The sequence below is a fragment of the Saccopteryx bilineata genome, chromosome X (genome assembly GCF_036850765.1).
Source record: "Saccopteryx bilineata isolate mSacBil1 chromosome X, mSacBil1_pri_phased_curated, whole genome shotgun sequence".
In the NCBI taxonomy this organism is placed as follows: Eukaryota; Metazoa; Chordata; class Mammalia; order Chiroptera; family Emballonuridae; genus Saccopteryx; species Saccopteryx bilineata.
The window spans coordinates 62,413,439-62,439,678 of record NC_089502.1 but is presented as its reverse complement, the minus strand read 5'-3'; the positions used below and the strand labels follow the sequence as shown (position 1 = coordinate 62,439,678).

General features: G+C 37.0%; 1 non-coding gene across 1 annotated transcript; it reads right to left on the bottom strand.

The window, feature by feature from the left end:
* Window positions 1-1,385: 1,385 nt before the first annotated feature.
* TRNAD-GUC (transfer RNA aspartic acid (anticodon GUC)) lies at window positions 1,386-1,461 on the bottom strand. Its single transcript has one exon. It is a non-coding gene; the product is annotated as a tRNA-Asp (tRNA).
* Between the last annotated feature and the right edge of the window lie 24,779 nt (window positions 1,462-26,240).

Below are 26,240 nucleotides of genomic sequence, written 5' to 3'. Positions count from 1 at the left end.
GAATGGACAATAAAAGGAGAGCATGTAAACAGAGAAGCAACTAGTAAGAATATAAGAAGAAATAACAGTGTGCCTAAAGCTACTAGTAAGCAAGACTTGCATGTCATTTTTATAGTCACCAACCTGCTATTTTTAAAATGAGCTTCTTATTCAGTCAAGTATAATTTATTTATTGTTGGAATGCACTGAATACAATGCAGGTGCTGTACAAAGACAGGAATTGAAAGAGAAGAATAAGCCCTTGAATTCATGAACAGACAAGAGATGAGTTTAGTCTAAAATTTCAAAGCTACTGCTAGTGAGGTCTGTAAGAATTGGTAGCTGGAATTGTTAATGAAACAAGAACCAAATAGCCTGACCAGGAGGTGGTGCAGTGAATAGAGCATCAAATTGGGACACAGAGGATTCCGGTTCAAAATCCCAAAGTCACTGGCTTGAGCACAGGCTCACAGCTTGAGTGCGGGGACTCTACCTTCAGCACGGGATCATAGACATGATTCCATGGTCACTGACTTGAGCCCAATGTCACTCACTCTGCTGTAGCCCCCCCCCCTGGTCAAGGCACATATGAGAAAGCAATCAATGAACAACTAAGGTGCCACAACAAAGAATTGATGCTTATTTCTCTCACTTCCTGTCTATCTGTTTCTATTTATCCCTTTCTCTGTCTCTGTTGAAAAAAAAAAAGAATCAATAAAGTGAAGAGCCTAAAAGTTATAATCCAGGGAGAAATTAAGATCAGGAAGCAAACAGTACTGGAACACTTCCCATCCTTCCCTGGGAGATGGGGTGAGTGTCAGTTGTTGGACATAAAACAATTCACTCCTTAATCAGAATACTATTCAAGATAGCCTTTATTCCTTTGTTGCTTCAGGACATATTTGCTTTCCATCACTATTTCAGAAAAAAAAAAAAACGTGAGAAGGTCATGCAATATTCAAAGTAAAAAGAGCCATGTATTTGTGGCAGGGAGTACATTCACGAAACTGAATTTAAACAGCAGTGTAAATAACCAACATGAGTAACTTGATCTTTTCATATACTCGAGAGTCTATGAGGGTTTAGAATTCTTTTTTTTTTTTTTTTTCTGAAGCTAGAAACAGGGAGACAGTCAGACAGACTCCCGCATGCGCCCGACCGGGATCCACCAGGCACGCCCACCAAGGGGCGACACTCTGCCCACTAGGGGGGTGATGCTCTGCCCATCCGGGGCGTCGCTTTGCCTCGACCAGAGCCACTCTAGCGCCTGAGGCAGAGGCCACAGAGCCATCCCCAGCGCTCAGGCCATCTTTGCTCCAATGGAGCCTTGGCTGCAGGAGGGGAAGAAAGAGACGGAGAGGAAGGAGAGGGGAGGGGTGGAGAAGCAGATGGGCGCTTCTCCTGTGTGCCCTGGCAGGGAATCGAACCCGGGACTTCTGCACGACAGGCCGATGCTCTACCACTGAGCCAACCGGCCAGGGCCTAGAATTCTTAATGTACTCAGTTCCTAAGTAGTATCCATTTAATAAATAAGTTACTAAATTTCTGATAATATTTTGATATAATAATGAATGCCATTTATTAAATATATGTATCTTGGGAGAAGAAAGTAGTAATTTTTTTCATAATCACTACATTTTCAAAATAGAGGTAATCAAAGCCTATTTAGTCAAACTTAGCATTCTTTTAAAAATTAATTTTTAATGTAAACAATAAATGTATTGTTTTCAATCAGAATGGAAGTAGCAGAAGCAGTTGTCTTGGAGTACAGGGTGGGAATGGGATCTGGGTTGGGAGCCTAGTTCTTTGCTTTAAAGACATTTCATCAGGATACCCGTTTTTCATCTCACCTTACATCCTGCCTAAGGAAGTATTTTATATTTCCAGTTATTGAAACTTTCTGGCGATCTATGATAAGAATGGGATTTCTTCTTTTCTCCCCATGCTGTCTCCTCTGTAGGATTAGGTTTCACTTATCCAAAGATTGTTGAGTAAGTGTTAACACTCGTCCAACTGCTTTCCAACTTCCAAATTTTTGTTTCCATAGCTTGTCTATTGCCATATTTAGACAGTTAAGGTTGTTTTCTTATCTTTGGTAACTATGCATTTTTTTAGTGCTTCAGTTAGATTTTAGTGGGGTTTGGAAGATGGAATGGAGACATGTGTTCATGTTCAATGCACCATGTATAAGTTCATTTATTTAAAAATATGAGGCAATCAAGCCCTGGGATTAAAGTCAACAATATTTGCAAAAAATAGAATCAGGTCTAGAGAAAACCAAAAACCCCTAAATCTTGGTTCAGTTCACTTTCCACTTATTCTTCTGACCATCTCAGATGCAAAGACTGCTATCTTCTCAATTGTTTTGACATTCTAAGAAGTGTTTATAGCTTTGTATTACGAATTTTGAGTAAAGGTTTAAGGCATTTTTAGAGGCCTGTGTATTACATGTTGGTTTGTTGTTCTAAGAATTATTTGTTTTGCTAATTTTAAACAATATTTAACCCTAGTTTTGTTGAAGATTACATAATTGTAATATTGTAGTTGCTTTCTTAAAATTAGATTCAATAACTTTAGAATCTTTGTTTGTTGTTCCTATTTTGATTTAGCAACTTCAAAAAGATTAAAACTCCATGGTGGTATTTGATAAACTGTGCCTTTTTTCAGGATGAAAAGAACAACCTAAATATTAAGTGGGTAAACTTTCATTGGACAGTTTATGAAGTTTGTGGAAATTGCTTCCCTTTCACCAGGTAGAAGTAAACTCAGATGATTCCTAGAGAACTAAAAAATTTCCCAATTGCTTCCTGAGGATATATTGACTGTGACTCTCTTTCTACATTGTATGGCTCTTGGGGAAAATTGGACTATGTTATCAAAGCAATAACTGGGTAAAGAAGAGGATGGGTAAAGGGGAAAAAAGGAGGGAATTATTTCACTGCAATCTTAAAAGACAGTGAAAAAAGAAAAATGGAATAGTGTTCTTGACTTCTATGCAGACTTAGAATTGAGGATGTCATTGATCTTGCATAATGGCCAATTGTTTCATTGCATACTGTTGGTTTTCTTTTACTAGCAAAAACTCCTTTTAAAGGACTGTCTATGACTTATTCCATATGTTTATTCTAATACTTCCATTGCATCCCCTCTGGTTTCTTTAAGTGTAATTTCATTATTCTTAGTTACAGTCCGAATGTATCTTTTACTGAACAAATCAATTTTTCCTTGCTGCCTGACCTGTGGTGGCGCAGTGGATAAAGCATTGACCTGGAATGCTGAGGTCACCGGTTCAAAACCCTGGGCTTGCCTGGTCAAGGCACATATGAGAGTTGATGCTTCCTGCTCCTCCCTCCCCCTTCTCTCTCTCTCTCTCTCCTCTCTAAACATTAATAAAAGAAAAAATTAAATATTAAAAATTTTTTTTTAAATATTTTCCTTGCTAATGTTTGCCCAGTTGGAGATATTTTGAGGCTCTTTAGCACTCCCCTTAAGCCAAGTTATATTTATTTTGTTCCTTTAATCATCTTTGTAAATAACCCCTTCTTAGTCCTTAAACCAAAGAATGCCTATTTCTTCATACTAATGAAATATAGCATTTTCCTTGATAAGGTATTGTAATTTATAGGCCTCTTACCTTATATTTCTTTTTGTCTCCTTTAATATGTTAATTTAGTTAAGATGTGGATTCAAATGGATAAATTTCAAAGGACACATTCCTGAAGGGACACAAAATGCAGACAGAAGGCATAGGTACAAAGAAGGAACTAAAAGTTAATGCAAGATGTAGATATTAACCTTCCAGCACCAGGAGATAGGACACTGAAGATTCAGTCAATATTTTTGTATCTAGAAAGAGATTCTATACCCAGTGTGCTCTTCTACCAAAGTGGCATGATAAGATACCTAATATCACTCCTCCTCTGCCGCAGTGTCTTAAAGTCCAAGATTTAAGGGTCAGGTAAAGAAAGAACAGCAAGGAAAGGAGAGAAAGAATGACTGGACAGTAAACCAGGAGAATATAATGTCATGCAATCCAGGAGAAATAGTGGTTCAAAAATACATGACTGACAGTATTAGGTGCTTCTGAGACATTAAGAAGAAGACAGAGAAGTTAACATTTAATTATGCAACATGGTGATCATTGGTGATTTTAACAAGATCTATTTTCATTGATTGGAATGGACATAGGCCAGATTTGAGTGCATTGACTAGCAGAAGTGTAAGCATGAAACTGGGTCTGTCCAGACCAAAGGGGCAAGGTTTAAGCCATTGGTGGGGAATCGAGTAGAGTGCATTATATAAAGACAAAAAAATTTTAAATACTTTCTATATTATATGGTCATGATTTTCCGTAGCTTACCCTAACAATTTTACACTATACTATATTCTTAATGACTTTCATGACAACATAATACTTGTAGAGAATTTGTCTTCAAGAGGAAAGAGTATTCCCCCTACTCCACCTCTAACTACGTTCAATAGCCAATTATAGGTTTGGAATTGAAATCAATGAGTATGAAAAACTTTCAAGAAGTTTTTTCTATAAAAGGGAATAGAGAAATGGGGCAGTAGCTAAGGGAGGAGTGAAGGTTGAGAAGTTTCATTTGCTTGTTTATTTACGACAGCAGAAAGTAGAACAATCTACTTTGGAAACTCGAAAGTACATGGGATTATTCTAAAGGAAAGAGAATCCAGGGCTCAGTTGAACAACTTAAGTTATTGTTTCTACCTTGCTACTAACTAGCTGTGTAATTTTGGCTAATTAGATTAAACATTTTGTGCTCTGATTTCTTATAATCTTAGTGAGGGGATTTTGCTTGGATCCATGGTTATCTATGCTCCAAGGTATTTCAGGAACTCATATCGTGGCCTGCTGGGAGTGGAGGAGAGTACTGAGTTAACCAAAGTTTTAGAATTAAGAAGCCTTAAATTAAGGTAAAGTTTCTTTCTCATAGACAGTTGTTTATGCTATTTTTGTGTTTGCCCTATTACTAAAAGAATGATAAGGATGCTCTGTGATCTTCCATGGAGGTCACTTTTGGTAGAAGAAGCTGTATAAATTACATGAGATGCTAGATTCAGAAATGAAGAACTCATACAAAAAAAAAGAAAGAAAAAAACTACATTACTATATTAAAGCATCAGATAAATATTTTGTAATATGCAGTGGAACACAATATATCTATAGTTAACTTTATATTGAAGAGAATAAAGAGAGAACAAAATGCTCAGTAAGTGTAAGTAGCACCAGAATAAGATGGAAGAAGTCCGATTGAATTTAATTTTCATATGGAATAAAAAGCAAAAATTGTTTTCAGTATAATTTCTTTATATATATATAAAGATGCATTAAACACAAATGGAGCTAAATGATTTTCCCCTTTGACCAGTAAATTCCTTTTTTAAACTATATTTGGGAAATAATTGAGATAATATAAAACCACTTTGGTTTCTTTTGTTTCAATGAACATTAGATCTATGAGATATAAATAGGTATTAGGTAAAAAGTGAGTTCAGTAGTCAAATAAAGCTGTTTAAACCACACTAAATAGTACCCCCACTCCGGGTTACCTTTTAGAGCTATTATTTTGTTGATTCAAACTGAGAATCTGCTCTTGGTAAAATCTGGTTCAGTGTTTCTCAAATTTGTTTTAACATGATTCCATTTCTGGAGGGAATTAGGTATGTCACAGAACATTCTAGGAAACAGTTTTTAATAAGGAACACATCATAAAATACTGGTAGTATTGTAATCATTAACTTAAAATTCAGATAAAGAACAACTAGCAAAATATACCAAGGACTTCAGCAAAGATATAAAATCATAACTGGACTTTATAAATCTAAAATACAAAATGGAGTGCTCGCTTCGGCAGCACATATACTAAAATACAAAATGGAGTACTCAAGCAAAATATAAAGGTACTGCAAATATATCTTGAACAACTTTATTTAAAGATAGCAAATCTGACCAAGTACAATAATAAAAAATACATAAAATATGAATACACCAATATTCACAAATTTACCATGCCCCAGAAGTATGTGTTTATGCTTGGGCTCCCTCACATATTTAAACTGAAATGCCCCTAGCTCTTCCTTTTGAGTATCTAATGAACTCAAGTCCCTATTCTTATATAACTGCAAGAAGTCTAGCATTCTTCACATTCCCTTGTATTTCCTGATCATTATTTACCTTTAATTGTATGTTCCTGCTTCTAGCTCAATTCTTTATCTACTTCAGCACCATTCTTGTTGATAACTGTCTTTTGTCTGCACTGTTTCATTCCATGTGCAGATAAAACCCACTCTCCATGACCCCTCAATTTACTGACAGAGTGCTTTTGCTAATGTTAACGGTGGGCTAATGGAGGGAGATTAGTACACAAGGCAGTTAACAACTTGTAAAAACACTCAGACACCAGTTCTTGCTATAATTTTATGTGTCATTACTTGCCAGTTGCCAGGATTCTGGAGCCCATTCCCTTATCAACTCTTTGTCACATATTCTTAGTTTTACTCTTGTCTCTTTGGCTTCCTGGTGGGAAATTTGAAATGCTATTCCCTTATTGGGAAGAACAATTAAGTGCCTTTGCTTTAACCTCTACCTTCAGCTCCAGGCCTTTCCTTCATAACTAAAATGCCTAATATTTTTCCTTAAATAAACCAGTTGTCTTTGTTCTTCTTCCTACCTTGATTACAGAAACATCTGCAGTTATCTAAACAATGCTATTTTCTTACAACAAATACCTTTCCTCAAATATAAAAGAATATTGGGCTCTTAATGGATTCCTGAAAACATGAAAAGGGAGAGATTATAAAAAATACAACCTTTTATGAGTGCCTTTACCTTGTAAATAACTTATAAATACCTTTACACATTGTAATTTTTTACTTTTCTTTTGAAGTTACATAATTTAATGAGTTAAGTTATGTTATTAATGTGACTGTTTTGTGCTTCAAGAAATCAAATGAAGTATATAGCCCCTACACCCCCCAAAAGATGAAAAGGGTAGTATATTGTGGTATTGCTGAACTAACAGATAAAAAGGAATATTTTTTAGATTTTATTTATTCATTTTTAGAGAGAGAAAGAGAAGTAGGGGGGAGAGAGCAGAAAGCATCAGCTCCTATATGTGCCTTGACCAGGCAAACCATGGGTTTCAAACCAGCGACTTCAGCTTGTTTGAAACCTAGGTCAATGCTTTATCCACTTTGCCACCACAGGTCAGTCACAGGGATAATTTTTAACATTAATCTCATTGACTTCTTTAAGATTAATATGGCATTTAAGGCATGACATAAATATGCTAAAATCAAAGATAAAGACTGGTCAGTTGCCTGCTTAAGGAAAGTAAAGTAGCCTAGCTACTGATAGGGCAGAGGGAATGGTTTTTTCTTCAACTCTGTTTTAAAAAAATTGATCCTGACAACATAGTTGTGTAAAATTATAAATAAAAATTCTCAAGTAAAATCATATTAAATGATCCAGTTGTATTAAGTAAGGAAGTTTTACTTCTTCTTCTGATAATAAACAGTCAGGGAGAACTAGAAAAATAAGTTTTGAGATTTCTCTCTTCTTCGATCCTACTTAAAGACAAAAAGACTAAAGATTGTGTGAAACTGATAATAGTTCTAAGCAGGAACAAAAGAAGAAATCTTAAAAGAGTTTTGTTTGTTTTTGTTTGTTTGTTTGTTTTGTTTTTGGGTCTATAATTCCCCTGCATACACAGTGGAAAACATTGCAACTTTGTTTTCAAATGTCATCACAGAGAAAATAGCTGGGAAAGAATAATATTGACCTGATACCAGTAGTCATAGAAAATAAATTTCCATTAAAAAAACCCAGCAATGCAACTAAAGAAAAGCAAAATAAAAGTGTGAAAAACAACATAGCAACTTCACTCACAAATCAATAGTTGGGAAGAAGTTAACAGAAAGACAATTAATGAAAATTACTTGCCAAATTTATAACTGTTCCATCTCTTTCAACATCAATATTCTGTCTTTTCCTTTCTTTTTATTATTTTATTGAGTTTATTGGCATGACTAGCTTGCAAAACCACACAAGTCTCAAGTACACAACTCAACAAACCACCATTTGCCCGCCACATTATATGTTCTCTGTCCTTAGCAACGTCTCTTTTTTCATTCACTTATTCCCATCACAACTCCCAGGATCTATACTTTATAGGGAAATTGAACAGAGTTGTAAAGACTCGCAGCTAATGGTAATAATTCTCTTTTTATCCTTTTGTTTGTAGAAATACACCTTCTGTTCAACCACTAAATATTATAGGAACCACCACTACTAGCTCCAAACAACAAAATCAGCAATATCTATTTTCCATAATATCTTCTTTGCTACTCACTCTTCACCTGTTTAAGAAACAAACAAACAAAAAACCTCTAAGTCAAAATTTGCTTATCATAAAATTGTTTTTGCTTTATTTAATCATGTCTTATTCCACATAGAAAGTTTTTTGCTATTATTTCTGGTAACACAATGGTCATATCTACTATCTTGTCTTGTGGTATTTTATTTTTGTCCTTTTTCACTCAATACTGTGTTATTTTAAACATGGTAAAAGCTTAAGTTTTTAACTGTCTACACACAACAGTGTCCATAGCTTAATCCAGAGAGGAAACTTCTGAAAATGAAAGTGTCACATATATAACATCTAAAGATTAACCTAGAATATAAAAGGATTATTTCTGGTTTTAGATTAAAAACAGAATTTGATTCTAAGTCTCCCTATGTTGTCCACTGCCAAGATGCCTCAGGGCAAAATTGCATTATGGGTAGAAAGCTATTTGCTTCAAAGAACTTTAAATGAGATTTTTAATTTGACACCAAGGACAGTTTTCACCAAGTGAGGTATTAGGTGCAGGACGTTCAATAAATCAAGGCAAATAAGTTTATTTTGGTTGTAAAATATGCTTTCTATCATTTGGATCTTATTTTAAAGAAGTATAATAATTGTCAAACACATGAAAAGGTTCATTGCCCAGAGGTTCAGTTAATCATGAGTTAAATATATCTTTTCAAGCATGTTCTTTAACCTCAGCATAAAGTCACTGTCCTTGAAAATATTTTAGAAAATGAAGATAATTTAAATAGGAAAAATAAATTTTAGGCACTGAAGGCTGTAACCAGTAAATTAAATCAAATGCCACCCTTTTGAAATAAACAAATACTTATAAAGCCACCAACCCTTGATAAAACGAAAGCATACTGATGTTACCAATAAGATTTCTTATTCAATGCTTGCTCTACTTTTTATTCTTCTTACCATTTAATTGACTATTTGGGGCAATGAAACCTGGAAAAAGAAAAAAAATTCACTCCTCGAGGTGCTTTGTTTAATATAATCTTCTGAATTTATCTAACATTCTTTGGAAACCAAATCTAACAAAATTAATCAAGTAAAACGGTTTGGGCAACCATTTCTAGAGCTGTTGGTATATTCTTCAACAAATATTTATTTTTCTGTTCTGTTTATTTACTTTTTTAGATTCAATTGTTAGTGAATATGTATTTATTGCTATCATATTGTTCATATTTTTACCTTATTTTAATAAAATATTTTTGAGATACTAATTTGTGTTGGACACTATTTGAGCACTAGATATTCAGCATTGAACAAACAAACAACATTCTGTCATCATGAAGGTTATATTCTAGCAGCAAAGACAAACAATAAACAAAATAAGAATTGATTATATAATATAATTTCAGGTCACTACCTGAAATTGGTATAAAGCAAAATATAGCAAGTTAAAACACTGCAGCATGAAGGTACAATTCTAGATAGGGTATTCAAGGAAGTCATCCCATAAGAAGATATTTGACCAGATTAAAGAATGTAAGAGAAAATTCAGAAGTTTCAGAAACCTGAAAACACACTTTTTCTCCAACACGTCTGAACACTTATCATGTATCAGGCCAGACCTAGAGACAAGTGATACAATACAACTAAAATTCAGGTTCCCACCTTTAAAGGGCTTGCATTCAAGTGGAACAGATAGACACAAAACCTGAGGACTCTAATTCTTACAATGCAATCAGCCCTATAAAGATGGGCAATGTGTCTACCTAAAAACATTATGAAATAAAGAAGGGTTATGTTAGGTCATTCACAGTCTACCTCCTTTCCATGTCTATTTTCCTCTCAATTAGTGGCCTATGTTTTTCATTGATAGATAGATAGAAGATGATAGATAGATGATAGATGATAGATAGATAGATAGATAGATAGATAGATAGATGATAGATAATAAGCTTGCAGCTGGTATCAAGAAGTACCAAGATTCAGTAGCTTTCAGACCCACTGAACATAAAATGTAGAAATCTACCTGAAGGCATTTCAGATTTTGGACATTTTCTGAGTTCTTCACACAGGAAAATCCACTAGCCCACTAACCATCTCCTGCATGAGATAGAACTATGTGTCACTGTCCTCTCAGATCAGATGTCTGACATTCAAATACAGGTTCCCATAGGCCCCAAAGGAGTCTCTGAAATGGGAAAGTGTCTATTTCTGAGGAGTCTGGAGACTGAAATTCAGTGTCTCTTGCATCCTATTTAACAGGCAGTCTCTTATACCATCTACCTGTGGGGTCAGCACCTGTTAATGATCACAGAGCTGAAAGCCAGGGAGCATGGACTATCATACTTAAAACAGACACTTCTTATTACTATAATAGCCTGGAGGATGGAGGAGAACATAACTTAAGTTTTTTTCTTCTGTTTTTTTTTTCTGCTTCTTGATCAAGCACTTTCACTGAGATAGAGAGAGAAAGGACGCATCTATAAGTCACTTAGCACTTATAGTACATGTCAGAAATGAAAGATTACCCTCTGGTACTTCCTGATTTTCTCTTCTATTAGAATGAAAATAAGTAAACTCTTTAGAAGCAGTAACATCTGTTAAAACTCCTCATTCCCCCATGTGTCAGGTCCCTATCTTTACAAGAATTTCAATAACCTTGGACTATACATAGTTCAAATCTGTATGCTAAAATTTACATATATGTATATATGTATGTATGAGTGTAGATAGATACATATATATGTAGAGAGATAATGTGTGAGAGAGAGAATGGTACTCTTCATCTTAATACATATTTTAGTTGGGTTTTTAAAAAAAGTTCCTCATGAGAAAAGAGAACTGACATAAATTTTGTAAAGGATGTTAACATATACCTATTCAGAAGTGTGTATTAGAGAGTACCCCCCATTGACTTGTCACTTTCTACAATTTTATCATTTATATTGCTGCTTAAACCACAATTGTACTAATGGGAAGCAAGGACCATGCATACTTTGATTGCAATTATGTATCTACATACCTACACTCTATCTGTTATATGGTAGGTATGCGTTCAAGTATTATTTACTTGTTGAATAAATAGGGAAAAATAAAGGAATCAAGGGGGAAAGGAGACTCAGGCAAACACTCACTTACTGATTTGGGCAATCCAATCTTAGACATGATTCAAACCATCCAAACAAGTAAACTTAACACTATGGGAGTAGCAAGTGAATAGGTGAACTCTGTCTTTTTTTTTTTTTGAACTCTGTCTTTAATATCTGAGCCTTCTGAAACAATTTTCATACCATCAACAGAAACATCTGGGTCATGGCTGGTGTTATGGGAATCCCTACACTGTTGATGGACTGAGCAGTGACCCATTGAGGCAGCCAATGGAGAATTCTTCAGTTCCCTAGCTTGTTCATTTATGTCCAAGCCCCATAACCACCACAAACTCATGGCATCACACCCATCCTCAGAGATTGCTTACCCTTCATTCTCACAAATTGCTTTTGATACTTTTAATCAGTTTTTTGGGGACTAAAAATATGAAGGGCACTTCTTCCTGGCACACCATCCTTTAGATGGCCCTGAGGCCACAGCACCCTGAAAGTAGTAATCAATGCCTTGCTGAGGAAATAAGCATTAAAAGACTGAAATGACAGCTACATTGGAGGCTCTGGCCTTGCATTACTCCTGAAGGCAAGCCAGAACTTAGACTTGAGTATGTTTCAAAAGATCTGCAGAATGTTTTCATAGATTATCTGGAAATAATTCAACTCTACCTTCCCAATTAATGAAAAGGGTCCCTACCCTGTTCATTGTAGCGAACTATTTTGTGAGTACTTTTGCACTCCATCGTCCTTTGCTACTGTTAATCTCCGTCTTCTCCCCCTCTTTCTTTTTGTTGTTGTCACAGTTTAAATTTGGTTTTATTGTGTTCTTCTTGGAGCTTTTACTTGTGGCTCTGTTTTTTTTTGTTCTTTGTATCTGATTGGAGAACCCCCTTTAGTAATTCCTGGAGTGGGGGTTTTCTGATGATAAATTCCCTCATCTTTTCTGTATCTGTGAATGTTTTTATTTCTCCTTCGTATTTGAAGGATAGCTTTGATGGGTATAGTATTCGTGGCTGAAAGTTCCTCTCTTTCAGGACTTTAAATATTGGGGTCCACTCTCTTCTAGCTTGTAGAGTTTCTGCTGAGAAATCTGATGATAATCTAATGGGCCTTCCTTTATATGTTGTATTCTTCTTTTCCCTGGCTGCCTTGAGAATTTTTTCTTTGCTGTTGGTTTGTGTCAATTTCATTATGATATGCCTTGGAGTAGGTTTGTTGGGGTTAAGAAAACTTGGAGTTCTGTTTGCTTCTTGAACTTGAGGCTTTAGTTCTTTCCACAGGCTTGGGAAGTTCTCATCAATTATTTGTTTAAGTATGTTCTCCATTCCATTTTCTCTCTCTTCTCCCTCTGATATACCTATTATTCTTATGTTATTCTTTTTGATGGAGTCAGATAATTCTTGTAGGGCTATCTCATTTTTTTTAATTTTTGAGTCTCTTTCTTCTTCTCTCTGTTGTGCCTCAAGTTGCTTGTCTTCTATTTCACTAATCCTCTCTTCTATCTGACCTGTTCTATTAGCTAAGCTTGTTACTTCGTTTTTCAGCTCGTGAATTGAGTTTTTCATCTCTGTTTGATTTGTTTTTATAGTTTCAATTTCCTTGGACATATATTCTTTGTGTTCATGGAGTTGTTTTCTGATTTCCCTATATTGCCTTTCTGTGTTTTCTTGTATATCTCGGAGGATTTTTAGGATTTCTATCTTGAATTCTCTGTCATTTAGCTCCGAGGTTTCCAATATATTAAATTTTTTCTCCATAGATTTTTCCTCATCTAGCTGTGTTACCTCTCTTTCTTTTGTATCCATGATATTCGATTTTCTCTTCCTTAATGGCATCTGAGGGTGGTTTTGTTGATAGTATTAATGAGATTTAATAAAGAATAAAAAGTTAAAAAAAATAAAAAAATAACAAATCGAAAAGAGTTGTTTTTTTAAAAAAAATTAATAATGAAATAAAGAAAAATAAAATAAAATAAAAATTTTTAAAAAAGGAAATTATTCCCCCCCTCTTTTTTTCCTCTCCTCTCCTCTCCCCTCTTTCCTGAGAAAATCTTGTGGTGGACTGTGAGTTATAACAAACAATGCCTGTGATGGAGGGCCTGAATTGGGGAAAAGTAATAAAGGGGCAAAAAAGAGAGAAAGAAAAAAAAAAAAAAAAGGAAAAAAAATAAAAGAAAAAAGAAAAAAAAAAGAGCGTATGGACCCACAAAAAGCAACTAAGGAAAAAATTTGGGTCAAGAATAAAATGATTTGCTTTTAGGTGTTGGTTTTCTAAGAGTTATGATGAGAGGAATAAGAGGAAAATGGAAAAATGGGGGGACAAATTAAAAACTTACTATTGTATTTAGTGGAACAAGAACTAGATAATATGGAGAGCCAGGGATGGGAGCACTGCTAGTGAGTTAAAAAGGTGAAGTAAAAACCCCCCAAAATGCCACAAACATAGGTTTGAGTCCCAGATAAGATAATTTGTTTGTTATTGAGGTTTGAATGAGAGGAGATGTAAAGGAGAAAGGAAGAAACTAATATAGAGGGAGAAAAGAAAGAGAGAGAGAGAAAAAAAGAGGGAACCACTAAAAGAAGAAAAAAGAAAGGAGAGAGAGAGAGAGAGTTAAGGGTTTTGGAGTGCAACCCTCATAGAGAGAAAGGAAGAGAAGAGAAATGATAATGGGAGATGTAACACTTATGGGTAGTGTAGTTCAAGGAGAGGAGAGAGTAAGACCGGTAGAGAGTTAATCGGCCAAATTGGAGGAGGAAAAAAAAGTCTCAAGAATGAAGATAAGAGAAACAAACGAACAAATATAATAAAATGGGATAGGTTATAAAGTCTGCAAATTATTCTTGATTTTGAGAGGTTATCTTCTTGCTTTTTCTTTTCTCTCCCTCTTCCTGGTCGGTGACTCTGTACCCCGGGTTCTGCCCCTTTGGCACGCTCAGGTAGAGGTTTGCAGTTGATAAGTCTCTATGGCAATGTCATGTATTGTGCTTTATTCTCGTTGGGAGTCGAGGCTCATTAGCATTTATAGGCTCCGACAGTGAGAGAGTCTGTGTTCCTGGAGCCTTTCTCCTAGTCTTTCCTTCCTCAATTAGTAGCCTGATAGTCCAGGTATGGGGTTGCTGCTGCCTCTGCCTGGATAGTAAGAGGCTCAAATTGCTGGCAACTCCCCACTCTATTTCCACTCAGCACAGGGCTCTGGGTAAGGCTCAGTCAGTCAGAGCTGCTAGCATAATCAGGCGGGCTTTCCGCCCACTCGAAGACCTCTGGCTCTGCCACTCTATCCGGTAACACGGGCGCCCACTTCTGGGGCGCTTGGAGGAAACTCTCACTCACTGTCTGCAACCAGGATATCCGGCCAGCAGTCTCACGCTCTGAGTGAAACCCCCAACCGCAGGGAAAAGTTGCAGCGTTGGAATTGAGTCTCGCTCCGTCCCCGTGTGCGGCTTTTGCAAGGCGCTGGGGCGGCCCGAGATTCCGCTTTGGCCCACACAAAGGCCCCTGACTCTGCCCCTCTCTGCGATAACACGGGCGCGCACTGCCGAGGCACTCGGAGGAATCGCTCACTCCTTATCTGCGCGCGCAAACCAGGATATGAGGCCGGCCGCGTTTCCGAGTGAAACAGCCTCCAGCACGGAAAATCTCCACCGTTGGGATTAGTTCTCACTCCCTCCCGTGTGTGGCTTTCCCAGGGTGCTGGGGCTGCCCAGAGACTCTGCCCTCAGCCCACAGAAAGTCCTCTGACCCTGCCTCTCCGTGGGGCAACACGGGCACCCACTTCCGCGGCTTAGGAAGAAATCTCTCTTCCACTAACTGCGCACCGACCAGGAGACCGGGTAAAATGGCCGCTCCGCTTGTCTTTCTTTGTTTGGGTTTGGCACGAGTGTTAGCTTGTATTGCCCGGGTTGCCACAGGATCAAGATTTTCCTCGGCTTGGATCTCTGAGCCACAGCCTGGTTCGGCCGTTTTTGCTGCGGGGGCCTGGAACTATTCACCCCCTTTGCCCGCCTCAGTTTCTATATTCACAGTTACCAGAGAAAGCCGCCCTGTTTAGGTTAGTGAGGAAGGCGGAGCATTTCTTACTCCCTATTTCCTTCGGGGTTTGGTTATATATTTAGCCAATTTTTCACTCAATCATACCTTTGGGTGTATTGCGAAGAATCTGGAAGCTCCAAGTATAGGTTTTTCTGTTTCTAGTTGAAGATCTTGTTGAGTTTTGGGGGAGATTTATCGGTATCGCTTCCTACTCCGCCATTACTCTGACGTCATCTCTCTACCTTCCCAATTTAGATATGACAATCAAATTGAAACTGAGGAAAAACAGGACATCAACTTACTTAGCAGTGTAGCTTTGTCTTAGAAACCTGCTGATACTGTTCCAATAATTATGATAAATGATATAAAAAGTGGATATGCTAAGGCAGGGATGGAACATGTTTAAATGAATGCTTCATCATCTTAATGTAGCATAAAGTCCTCAGTTCCTCAAATAAGATCTACATTATAGAAGTGGTATCATTTCTTTTGTCTCTCTCTGTCCCCTGAGTCATGGCTCAAGTCCACCAGCAGTGTAGAATTTTCCCAAAATACTAGCCAAAGTTGAGGCATCTTTGCTCTCTGATAATTATTTATTGTTACTATGAGTTCTAAGGAGAAACAATAAGAGCTAATACATATTGAGAGCCTAGGCACCAACTACTGTGCTAAATAATAATAGTAGCTAAAATATATTGAGTGCTTAATACATGTGCTCTTTTACTTGTATCACTTTCTTGTGTTCTTATAGTCTCATTCAGTGAGTACTAATACCCTCATTTTACAGATCTCCAGATCAATCTGCCTCCATGAGGTAAAAAAATCAAACTTTGTCTATCACAGAGATAACAACAACAACGAAACAACAAAGCAACAAAAACAGCACCATTACTCTATGGGTTAAATGTTTGATTAAATTGTTTATTTTAAATTTCCTAATAACACTATGTGCTGGGAAATATTGTTTCCATTTTATAGAGAAAGGAACTGAGGATTAATGAAGTTGAGAAATGTCCCAGGCTCCCACATTAAGTGGAAGGCTGATAGATTTTAATCACTCATGGGTCTTGGTTCTAAAATCTGAGACTTTTCCCCAGCCCCCCAGGGTCATCTGAGACTCCTTGTGGTCTGTTTGTTGCACAAGGAAAACCAATGTTCTTCATGTGATTTTCATAAATGAGGTGAAGACATTTTAAATTCAAAGTCTGCTTTAATCATAAACAGAAATTGCTTTTCTGAACAATTAACAGTCTAGGTCTGCAATTACTTTTGTGGGAGTCCCTCAGTATTGGAATAAGGTCAGGAAAATTGTTTCCATTTCTTCCTTCTAGCTCAATTGTTTTAAAAATCAGAACTTTTACTACTATTGTGTAGTTCTTCTGGAGGAATTCCCAGGAGTATGATATTTTTAGCTAGCAATATCACATTCTTTTGCTATTCTTGAACTATTTATTATGTTCGAAGAGAGCATCTATTACGTACTGATTTTGAGGGTTGGATATTTTTCTCATAACAGATGGTCTTTTGTTCATGTCTTGATTCCCCTGACTTTCTAATTACTAATATATGTGTTACTACTAATTATACCCTAACAGCAACTTTACGCCAGTAATAAGGCACTTATGGCTGTTTTAATAAAGCTGGTGTTTCAACTTTTTAGCATTCATCGTGAACTATTTTCCAGATGTGACTATAGGACTTCACAGAATGGTTGAAGGTATACTGTAGTTCTCTTCGTGTTGCTTTGAACAAAGAAAAAATGTCTAGAGGGACACAAAGAAAAGGAATGGAAAGGGAAGAGAAAATTGATTCTGTAAGGAAGCAAAAGAGCCTGACCAGGTGGTGGTGCAGTGGATAGAGCATCGGACTGGGATGCAGAAGAGCCAGGTTCAAGACCCCGAGGTCGTCAGCTTGAGCATGGGCTCATCTGGTTTGAGCAAAGTTCACCAGCTTGAACTCAAGGTTGCTGGCTTAAGCAAGGGGTTACTCGGTTTGCTGCCCTCTGTCAAGGCACATATGAGAAAGCAATCAATGAACAACTAAAGTGCCACAATAAAACACTAATGATTGATGCTTCTCATCTCTCTCCATTCCTGTCTGTCCCTATCTACCCCTCTCTCTGACTCTCTGACTCTCTCTCTGTCTCTGTAAAAAAAAAATAAGAAAGCAAAAGATGCTACTGAAAAATGGAGCTATATACTGCCAGGCTACCCTATTCCATAGTTGAAACTCATTGCATATTTAGTGATCAATCAGCCTTGGTTTATACTTGATTAAAAATAGATTATAAGTAAGCCCTCAAGAAATGGTAACAATTGTTATTAAATTATTAGTTATTTTTCAGATGGTGATAACAACACCTGGCATTTCTTAGAAATCTAACTCTGAGAAGCTACAATCTCCTTTTAGGTTACTCCCTGTTAAAACTCAATGGTCACATAGAAAATGCAAGAGACCAATATTTTATTTCCCCTTATAAACCACAAAAATGTATTTCTCACAGTTCTGGTGACAACAGTATCTTCATTTTTTTTCTGTTCTTTTGTTCTTTCTTTTTAGGAAATAGAAAAAATAAGGGACTTCAATAACTTGCTGGGAATATAAAGTGAGTCAATGCAGAAATTCAAAATAGCACTCAATTTTCTTGACTCCTATTCTTGTTATATTTTTATTATTTTTTCTATATCTAGAGGCTTAAAATAGCTGAACTAAGGACTTTCAGATGCATGCATTATTTTATTTAAATCTTTCCATATTCAATTTAGTTGGTTATCATTTAATAAAAGTGTCATTCCTCTTCTATGAACTTCCCATATCTTTACCAGCATTCTTCCTACATCCCTTAGAGAACATTAGCTTTGAAGATATACAATTATAAGAATAGAATTATATGTAATGTTAGGGAAGAAAAAAAGTTCCTTCTATGTTCATAGTTTCTCTGGCTGACCCTAAGATAAACTCATGAAAGACAGGTTAACAGAAGAAAAGCATGCACATTTTATTTAATATTTTTAGATGTACAGAGGAATCTTCAAAGGAAAATAATGACTGAGAGATGACATCAGAGTAATGGCACGGTAGGAAGTGATATCGATAAATCTCCCCCAAAAGTCAACAAGATCTTCAACCAGAAACAGAAAATCTATCCTTGGAGCCTCCAGATGTTTCGCAATACACCCAAAGGTATGGTCGAGCAAAAAATTGGCTAAATATACAATCAAGTCCTGAAGGAAATAGGGAGTAAGAAATGCTCTGCCTTTCTCACTAACCTAAATAGGGCTGCTTTCACTGGGAACTGAGAATATAGAAACTGAGGTGGGCAAAGGGGGTGAATAGATCCAGGCCGTGGCACAAACGGCTGAACCAGGCTGTGGCACGAAGATCCAAATCGAGGAAAAACTGTGCCTGTGGCAATCCAGGCAATACAAGCTAACACTCGTGCCAAACCCAGACAAAGAAAGACAAGTGGGGCAGCCATTTTCCCCGATCTCCTGGTCGGCACGCGCAGATAGTGGGTGAGAGATTCGTCCAAGTGCCTCAGCAGTGGGTGCTCGTGTTACCCCACAGAGAGGCAGAGTCAGAGGCCTTTGTGTGGGCCAAAAGCGGAATCTCAGGCTGCCCCAGAGCCCTGAAAAAGCCGCGCATGGGGAGGGAGTGAGAGCCAATTCCAACGCTGCAACTTTTCCATGCGGGCAGGGGTTTCACTCAAAGGGTGAGACTGCTGGCCCGATATTCTGGTATGAGTACGCAGATAATGAGTGAAAGTTTCCTCTGAGTGCCTCGGCACTGCGCGCCCGTGTTATCCCATAGAGGGGCAGAGTCAGGGGCCTTTGTGTGGGCCAAAAGCGAAATCTCCAGGCTGCCCCAGCATCCTGAAAAAGCCACGCATGGGGAGGGAGCGAAAGCCAATTCCAACGCTGCAACTTTTCCGTGCGGGCAGGGGTTTGACTCAGAGTGTGAGACTTCCGGTCTGATATCCTGGTCTGTGCACAGATAGTAAGCGAGAGTTTCCTCCAAGCGCCCCAGGAGTGGGCGCCCACCCCTGTTACTGGACAGAGTGGCAGAGCCAGAGGTCTTTTAGTGGGCGGAAGCCCTGCCTGGTTATGCTAGCAGCTCTGACTGACTGAGCCTTACACAGAGCCCTGTGTTGAGTGGAAATAGAGTAGGGAGTTGCCGGCTCTTTGAGCCTCTTACTATCCAGGCAGAGGCAGCAGCAACCCCATAGCTGGATCATCAGGCTACTAATTGAGGAAGGAAAGACTAGGAGAGAGGCTCCAGGAACACGGACTCTCTCACTGTCGGAGCCTATAAATGCTAATGAGCCTCGACTGCCAAGGAGACTGAAGTATAATACATGACATCGCCATAGAGACTTATCAACTGCAAACCTCTACTTGAGCATGCCAAAGGGGCAGAACCCGGGGCACAGAGTCACCGGCCAGGAAGAGGGAGAGAAAAGAAAAAGCAAGAAGATAACCTCTCAAAATCAAGAATAATCCGCAGACTTTATAACCTATCCCATTTTATTATATTTGTTCATTTGTTTCTCTTATCTTCATTCTTGATTTATTTTTTTCCTCCTCCAATTTGGTCGCTTAACTCTCTGCCAGTCTTACTCACTCCTCTCCTTGAACTACACTACCCATAAGTGTTACATCTCCCGTTATCTTTTCTTTCCTCTTCCTTTCTCTCTATAAGGGTTGTACTCTAAAACCCTTAACTCTCTCTCTCTCCCTTCTTTTTTCTTTTTTCTTCTTTTAGTGGTTCCCTCTTTTTTTTCCTATCTCTTTCTTTTCTCCCTCTATATTAGTTTCTTCCTTTCTCCTTTACGTCTCCTCTCATTCAAACATCAATAATGAACAAATTATTTTACCTGGGACTCAAACTTATGTTTGTGGCATTTGGGGGGGGGGGTTTACTTCATCTTTTTAAATCACTAGCAGTGCTCCCATCCCTGGCTTTCCATTTTATCTAGTTCTTGTTCCACTAAATATAATAGTAATTTTTTACTGTCCCCCCATTTTCCTGTTTGCCTCTTATTCTTCTCATCATAATTCTTAGTCAACCCACACCTAAAACAAATCACTTTATTCTTGACCCAAATTTTTTCCTTATTTGCTTTTTGTGGGTTCATACCACCTTTTTCTTTCTTTTTTTTTTTTTTTTGCCCCTTTATTACTTCTCCCAGTTCAGGCCCTCAAGTACAGGCATTGTTTGTTCTATGTAATACAATATAATTCACAGTTCACCACAAGATTTTCTCAAGAAAGAGGGGAGAGAAAAGGAGAGGAAAAATGGCGGGGAGGGAAATAATTTTTTTTTAATTTTTATTTTATTTTTCTTTATTTAATTATTAATTTAAAAAAAATCTTTTTGATTTTTTATTTTTATTTTTTTAACTTTTTATTCTTTATTAAGTCTCATTAATACTATCAACAAAACCACCCTCAGATGCCTTTAAGGAAGAGAAAATTGAATATCATGTATACAAAAGAAAGAGAGGTAACACAGATAGATGAGGAAAAATATATGGAGAAAAAATTTAATATATTGGAAACCTTGGAGTTAAACGACAGAGAATTTAAAATAGAAATCCTAAAAATACTCAGAGATATACAAGAAAACACAGAAAGGCAATTTAGGGAGCTTAGAAAACAACTCAATGAACACCAAGAATATATTTCCAAGGAAATTGAAACTATAAAAACAAATCAAACAGAGATGAAAAACTCAATTCACAAGCTGAAAAATGAGGTAACAAGCTTAGCTAATAGAACAGGCCAGATAGAAGAGAGGATTAGTGAAATAGAAGACAAGCAACTTGAGGCACAACAGAGAGAAGAAGAAAGAGACTCAAAAATTAAAAAAAAAATGAGATAGCCCTACAAGAATTATCTGACTCCATCAAAAAGAATAACATAAGAATAATAGGTATATCAGAGGGAGAAGAGAGAGAAAATGGAATGGAGAACATACTCAAACAAATAATAGATGAGAACTTCCCAAGCCTATGGAAAGAACTAAAGCCTCAAGTTCAAGAAGCAAACAGAACTCCGAGTTTTCTTAACCCCAACAAACCTACTCCAAGTCACATCATAATGACATTGGCACAAACCAAAGGCAAAGAAAAAATTCTGAAGGCAGCCAGGGAAAAGAAGAATACAACATATAAAGGAAGGCCCATTAGATTATCATCAGATTTCTCAACAGAAACTTTACAAGCTAGAAGAGAGTGGACCTCAATATTTAAAGTCCTGAAGCAGAGGAACTTTCAGCCATGAATACTATACCCATCAAAGCTATCCTTCAAATATGAAGGAGAAATAAAAACATTCACAGATACAGAAAAGATGAGGGAATTTATCATCAGAAAACCGCCACTCTAGGAATTACTAAAGGAGGTTCTCCAATCAGATACAAAGAACAAAAAAAAAACAAAGCCACAAGTAAAAGCTCCAAGAAGAACACAATAAAACCAAATTTAAACTGTGACAACAACAAAAAGAAAGGGGGAGGAGAGGATGGAGATTAACAGTAGCAAAGGACGATGGAGTGCAAAAGTACTCACAAGATAGTGCACTACAATGAACAGGGTAGGAACCCTTTTCATTACTTAAAGGTAACCACCATTGAAAAAACTACCACAGAGGCACATGATTTAAAAAAAATACCAACAGAGGAAAGATGTATGGAATACAACCAAATAAAAACAAAAGATAGAAAAATGAAAGAGAAGGATCAAACAAGACACAAAACTAACAGAAAGCAATCTATAAAATGGCAATAGGGAACTCACAAATGTCAATAATTACACTAAATATAAATGGATTAAACTCACCAATGAAAAGGCACAGAGTAGCGGAATGGATTAAAAAAGAAAATACAACTGTATGCTGCCTACAAGAAACTCATCTAAGTAACCAGGATAAAGCAAATTCAAAGTGAAAGGCTGGAAAACAATACTCCAAGCAAATAACATCCAAAAAAAAGCAGGCATAGCAATACTCATATCTGATAATGCTGATTACAAGACAACAAAAGTACTCAGAGACAAAAATGGCCATTTCATAATGGCTAGCAGGACACTGAATCAAGAAGACATAACAATTCTTAATATATATGCATCAAACGAAGGAGCACCAAAATATCTAAGACAGCTACTTATTGACCTTAAAACAAAACTGACAAAAATACAATCATACTTGGAGACCTCAATACACTGCTGACGGCTCTAGATCGGTCATCCAAACAGAGTATCAACAAAGATATAGTGGCCTTAAACAAAACACTAGAGCACCTGGATATGATAGACATTTACAGGACATTTAATCCCAAAGTGTCTGAGTATACATTTTTCTCCAGTGTACACGGATCATTCTCAAGAATTGACCATATGTTGAGCCACAAAAACAACATCAGCACATTCAGATAAATCGAAGTTGTACCAAGCATATTTTCTGATTATAAATCCTTGAAACTAGAATTCAACTGCAAAAAAGAGGGAAAAAATCCCACAAAAATGTGGAAACTAGGCCATCGCCGGTTGGCTCAGCTGTAGAGCGTTGGCCTGGTGTGCGGGGGACCAGGGTTCGATTCCCGGCCAGGGCATATAGGAGAGGCGCCCATTTGCTTCTCCACCCCCACCCCCTCCTTCCTCTCTGTCTCTCTCTTCTCCTCCCGCAGCCAAGGCTCCATTGGAGCAAAGATGGCCCGGGCACTGGGGATGGCTCCTTGGCCTCTGCCCCAGGCGCTAGAGTGGCTCTGGTCACGGCAGAGTGATGCCCCAGAGGGGCAGAGCATCGCCCCCTGGTGGGCAGAGCATCGCCTCTGGTGGGCGTGCCGGGTGGATCCCGATCAGGCGCATGCGAGAGTCTGTCTGACTGTCTCTCCCCGTTTTCAGCTTCAGAGAAATACAAAAAAAAATGTGGAAACTAAACAACATATTTTCAAAAAATGAATGGGTCAAAGAAGAAATAAGTGCAGAGATCAAAAGATATATACAGACAAATGAAAATGACAATACGATATATCAGAATCTATGGATGCAGCAAAAGCAGTGATAAGAGGGAAGTTCATATCACTTCAGGCATATATGAACAAACAAGAGAGAGCCCAAGTGAACCACTTAACTTCACACCTTCAGGAACTAGAAAAAGAAGAACAAAGACAACCCAAGACCAGCCGAAGAAAGGAGATAATAGAAATCAGAGCAGAAATAAATTAAATAGAGAACAGAAAAACTTTAGAAAAAATTAATAGAACAAGGAGCTGGTTCTTTGAATAGATCAACAAAATTGACAAACCCTTGGCAAGACTTACCAAGGAAAAAAGAGAAAGAACTCATATAAACAAAATTCAAAATGAAAGAGGAGAAATCACCACGGACACCATAAATATACAAAGAATTATTGTAGAATACTATGAAAAACTTTATGCCACTAAATTCAACAACCTAGAAGAAATGGATAAATTCCTAGAACAATACAACCTTCCTAGACTGAGTCAAGAAGAAGAAGAATGCCTAAACAGATCTATTAGTAGAGAAGAAATAGAAAAAAACATTAAAAACCTCCCCAAAAATAAAAGTCCAGGCCCAGACAGCTATACCAGCGAATTTTATCAAACATTCAAAGAAGACTTGGTTCCTATTCTACTGAAAGTCTTCCAAAAAATTGAAGAAGAAGCAATACTTCCAAACACATTTTATGAGGCCAACATAACCCTCATACCAAAACCAGGCAAGGATGGCACAAAAAAAGAAAACTACAGACCAATATCTCTAATGAATACAGATGCTAAAATACTAAACAAAATACTAGCAAATTGAATACAACAACATATTAAAAAAATAATACATCATGATCAAGTGGGATTCATCCCAGAATCTCAAGGATGGTTCAACATATGTAAAAAAGGTTAACGTAATACACCATATCAACAAAACAAAGAACAAAACCCACATGATCTTATCAATAGATGCAGAAAAGGCATTCAATAAAATACAACACAATTTTATGTTTAAGACTCTCAACAAAATGGGTATAGAAGGAAAATATCTCAACATGATAAAGGCCATATATGATAAACCATCAGCTAACATCATATTAAATGGCACAAAACTGAAGGCTTTCCCCCTTAAATCAGGAACAAGACAGGGTTGTCCACTCTCTCCACTCTTATTTAATATGGTACTAGAGGTTCTAGCCAGAGCAATCAGACAAGACAAAGAAATAAAAGGCATCCATATCGGAAAAGAAGAAGTAAAGGTATCACTTTTTGCAGATGATATGATCCTATACATCGAAAATCCCAAAGAATCCACAAAAAGACTACTAGAAACAATAAGCCAATACAGTAAGGTCACAGGATACAAAATTAACATACAGAAGTCAATAGCCTTTCTATATGCCAACAATGAAACATTTGAGAATGAACTCAAAAGAATAATCCCCTTCACAATTGCAACAAAAAAAATACCTAGGAATAAACTTAACAAAGAATGTAAAGGACTTATATAATGAAAACTACAAACCATTGTTAAGGGAAATCGAAACAATATAATGAGATGGAAGAATATTCCTTGTTCTTGGTTAGGAAGAATAAATACAATCAAGATGGCCATATTACCCAAAGCAATATACAAATTTAATACAATTCCCATCAAAATTCCAATGACATTTTTTAAAGAAATCGAGCAAAAAATCATCAGATTTATATGGAAATATAAAATACCCCGAATAGCCAAAGCAATCCTAAAGAAAAAGAATGAAGCTGGGGGCATTACAATACCTGACTTCAAACTATATTATAGGGTCATGACAATAAAAACAGCATGGTATTGGCAGAAAAATAGACACTCAGACCAATGGAACAGAATAGAAAACCCAGAAGTAAAACCACATATATATAGTCAAATATTTTTGATAAAGGGGCCAACAACACACAATGGAGAAAAGAAAGCCTCTTCAACAAATGGTGCTGGGAAAACTGGAAAGCCAGATGCAAAAGTATGAAACTGGACTACAGTTTGTCCCCGTGTACTAAAATTAACCCAAAATGGATCAAAGATCTAAACATAAGACCTGAAACAATAAAGTGCATAGAAGAAGACATAGGTACTAAACTCATGGACCTGGGTTTTAAACAGCATTTTATGAATTTGACTGCAAAGGCAAGAGAAGTGAATGCAAAAATTAATTAATGGGACTACATCAGACTAAGAAGTTTTTGCTCAGCAAGAGAAACTGATAACAAAATAAACAGACAGCCAACTAAATGGGAAATGATATTTTCAAACAGCAGCTCAGATAAGGGCCTAATATCCAAAATATACAAAGAACTCATAAAACTCAACAAAAAACAAATAAACAATCCAATAAAAAAATGGGAAGAGGACATGAACAGACACTTCTCCAAGGAAGAAATACAAATGGCCAACAGATATATGAAAAGATGCTCATCTTCTTTAGTTATTAGAGAAATGCAAATCAAAACTGCAATGAGATACCATCTCACACCTGTTAGATTAGCTATTATTAACAAGACAGGTAATAGCAAATGTTGGAGAGCCTGTGGAGAAAAAGGAACCCTCATACACTGTTGGTGGGAATGTAAAGTAGTACAACCATTATGGAAGAAAGCATGGTGGTTCCTCAAAAAACTGAAAATAGAACTACCTTATGACCCAGCAATCCCTCTACTGGGTATATACCCCCAAAACTCAGAAACATTGATACGTAAAGACACATGCAGCCCCATGTTCATTGCAGCATTGTTCACAGTGGCCAGGACATGGAAACAA